The 3726-nt window shown below is 40.0% G+C and overlaps 1 pseudogene; it reads right to left on the bottom strand.

The window, feature by feature from the left end:
• Nucleotides 1–3282: 3282 nt before the first annotated feature.
• Nucleotides 3283–3391, bottom strand: LOC116990264 (annotated as a pseudogene).
• Between the last annotated feature and the right edge of the window lie 335 nt (nucleotides 3392–3726).

Genomic DNA, 3726 nt, shown 5'->3' with positions numbered 1-3726 from the left:
GAGCCAAAAGAGATGGGGGAGATATTGAACAGTTTCTTTTCTTCGGTATTCACCAAGGAGAAGGATATTGAATTATGTGAGGTAAGGGAAACAAGTAGAGTAGCTATGGAAACTATGAGGATCAAAGAAGAAGAAGTACAGACACTTTTGAGAAATATAAAAGTGGATAAGTCTCCAGGTCCGGACAGGATATTCCCTAGGACATTGAGGGAAGTTAGTGTAGAAATAGCAGGGGCTATGACAGAAATATTTCAAATGTCATTAGAAACGGGAATAGTGCCGGAGGATTGGCGTACTGCGCATGTTGTTCCATTGTTTAAAAAGGGGTCTAAGAGTAAACCTAGCAATTATAGACCTGTTAGTTTGACGTCAGTGGTGGGCAAATTAATGGAAAGAATACTTAGAGATAATATATATAAGCATCTGGATAAACAGGGTCTGATTAGGAACAGTCAACATGGATTTGTGCCTGGAAGGTCATGTTTAACTAATCTTCTTGAATTTTTTGAAGATGTTACTCGGGAAATTGATGAGGGTAAAGCAGTGGATGTTGTGTATATGGACTTCAGTAAGGCCTTTGACAAGGTTCCTCATGGAAGGTTGGTTAAGAAGGTTCAATGGTTGGGTATTAATGGTGCAGTAGCAAGATGGATTCAACAGTGGCTGAATGGGAGATGCAAGAGAGTAATGGTGGATGGTTGTTCGTCAGGTTGGAGGCCAGTGACGAGTGGGGTGCCACAGGGATCTGTGTTGGGTCCACTGTTGTTTGTCATGTGCATCAATGATCTGGACGATGGCGTGGTAAATTGGATTAGTAAGTATGCAGATGATACTAAGATAGGTGGGGTTGCGGGTAATGAAGTAGAGTTTCAAAGTCTACAGAGAGATTTATGCCAGTTGGAAGAGTGGGCTGAAAGATGGCCGATGGAGTTTAATGCTGATAAGTGTTGAGGTGCTACATCTTCGCAGGACAAATCAAAATAGGACGTACATGGTAAATGGTAGGGAATTGAAGAATGTAGGTGAACAGAGGGTTCTGGGAATAACTGTGCACAGTTCCCTGAAAGTGGAATCTCATGTAGATAGGGTGGTAAAGAAAGCTTTTGGTGTGCTAGCCTTTATAAATCAGAGCATTGAGTATAGAAGTTGGGATGTAATGTTAAAATTGTACAAGGCATTGGTGAGGCCAATTCTGGAGTATGGTGTACAATTTTGGTCGCCTAATTATAGGAAGGATGTCAACAAAATAGAGAGAGTACAGAGGAGATTTACTAGAATGTTGCCTGGGTTTCAGCAACTAAGTTACAGAGAAAGGTTGAACAAGTTAGGGCTTTATTCTTTGGAGCGCAGAAGGTTAAGGGGGGACTTGATAGAGGTTTTTAAAATGATGAGAGGGATAGACAGAGTTGACGTGGAAAAGCTTTTCCCACTGAGAGTAGGGAAGATTCAAACAAGGGGACATGACTTGAGAATTAAGGGACTGAAGTTTAGGGGTAACATGAGGGGGAACTTCTTTACTCAGAGAGTGGTAGCTGTGTGGAATGAGCTTCCAGTGAAGGTGGTGGAGGCAGGTTCGTTTTTATCATTTAAAAATAAATTGGATAGTTATATGGATGGGAAAGGAATGGAGGGTTATGGTCTGAGCGCGGGTATATGGGACTAGGGGAGATTATGTGTTCGGCACGGACTAGAAGGGTCGAGATGGCCTGTTTCCGTGCTGTAATTGTTATATGGTTATATGGTTATATTTGGGAATACCTGGTCTTTGGGGAATTCCCATAAAAAGTGTCCCTCGTAAGCTGTTATTCCGTTCTCTTGCCATAGGTAAGTAGATGGGCCACTTCTTGCACAGTTGATGTCACTAATACTAAGCCCCTGTAGGTTAACAAAGCTTCCAAACAGGCTGGATGATGTATTATGGTTGCAACACATCTCCCATTAGTTCATGTATTTTAGACATTGTCTTTAGGTTGATTGCCTGTGGCCCGCTGTGATCATGTCCATTGCTCTGGCCGTCAGTCCCAGATGTAATAGCGGCGCTTTCAGACTCTATGATTTAATCGATTAATATGTTCATGGCACGGGTGGTTTTCCCCATACTTCATCGTCTGTTTTGGATGGTGCTGCATGGTTCTAATCTCATTCCCAGTACCACGGAGAACCATGGTTGGGTAGGTCAGTCGGGTACTATTAAAACACCAGACGCAGAGTCTCGTAGTATTTCCCTTAGTACCCCCCCCCCTGATGAAGTTGCCAAATTGTGTTGGCCAGATTGTTACATGATGTAAATTCCCGTTCACCCATGTGGTTGATATGTGCTACCACAGTAGTGTTGTTAATTTATAATCTAATAACCTGTTTAATATATTTGAGAGCAACATGACTTTAGGCTATGAAAAAACACCCAACATTTCCAGGTAGTTATGCCCAGTGTTAGTAATAATGATGCTCCTGTGTATTCCATCTTCCTCCACAGCTGGAGCTGGAATTGGTAACACACCATCCTAGTGCATAGCATCCATATGTAGGACCATAGACTGGTTGCTGACAATGATAGGATTGGAGCAATGCCCAATGTTATCTTTCCACCATTTAGTTCCAATATGGCTTCTGTATGGCTTCATCATTCTATCGAAATGATCACCATTAATTTTAAGAGCTCATTTTTGGCCCTCTGTAAATCTTTATAATGTAAGGGTCTAAATTATGTGGCTGGAAACCATATGTTGCCAATATTCTTGTTACCAGTCTGATTGATGGTTTATCCTCATGTCAATGATTTTGCTGTATGCCTCTATTGAGGTTGTAACCTCTGTTGGCAAAGTTACTGACATGAGGAACTGAGTTAATGGTGAACCCCAAATAATTCCTTTAGTTTGAAGGCTTTAATTTTGATTTAATTGGATGGATAATGAATCCTAATTTCCAAATAATTGTTAAGTGGCTGTTACCGTTTGTTCAGCCTGTACTAAGTTTCCGTACAATTAGTATGTCATCCAAAGAAGCCATTACCATTGTGTGGCTGGTTGTTATATTCTGTAAATAACCTAGGTGCTAATGTAAACACATTAGGTAGTGCTCTATACTGCTAGAGCTGAGCCATCCAATTAGATAAAAATAACGTCCGTGGTCACCTGTTATGGGTACTGAAATAGTAAGCATCCTTTGAATCAATGTTTATCATTTTCGTTCTTAAAACGAATATACTTAACAATAGAAAAGGTTTCTGTTCTTAAAACGAATATATCGTATTATTTATATATATATATATATATATATATATATAATTATTTTTTTAAATATATGGTCCCTAGATAAGGGACATGTCAGATATTTAAACTGATAAGAACAGATATTATGCTTGATCTTAGCCAAAAAGCCGAGCTCTGATCTATGTTTGATGCGTCAAGCGCCATATCCTATTTTGTTAGGAAGGGAATGCGTAGATAATAATTCTTCCCTTGCAATGCAGCTAAAACCCCATATGTTGCTGATGTCCAGTGTCTGTATCCCATATGACATATTTGGTAATTGGTGATTATGTCTGGATACGAGTAGATCGGCATCTGGTGTTCCATATCGTGTAGAAACATTAGCAAATACTATAGCCCAATATCCATTTTGTGTTCTCCTCCAAATTCCTCTCTCGATATATCAGCTGGACTAGAAGATTATGTGTTGTAAAATTCTATTGTGTATCCCCGGATACTGTTTAAGATATGAGTG

The sequence above is a fragment of the Amblyraja radiata genome, chromosome 30 (genome assembly GCF_010909765.2).
Source record: "Amblyraja radiata isolate CabotCenter1 chromosome 30, sAmbRad1.1.pri, whole genome shotgun sequence".
Lineage (NCBI taxonomy): Eukaryota > Metazoa > Chordata > Chondrichthyes > Rajiformes > Rajidae > Amblyraja > Amblyraja radiata.
This window is presented reverse-complemented; position numbering and strand designations above follow the sequence as displayed.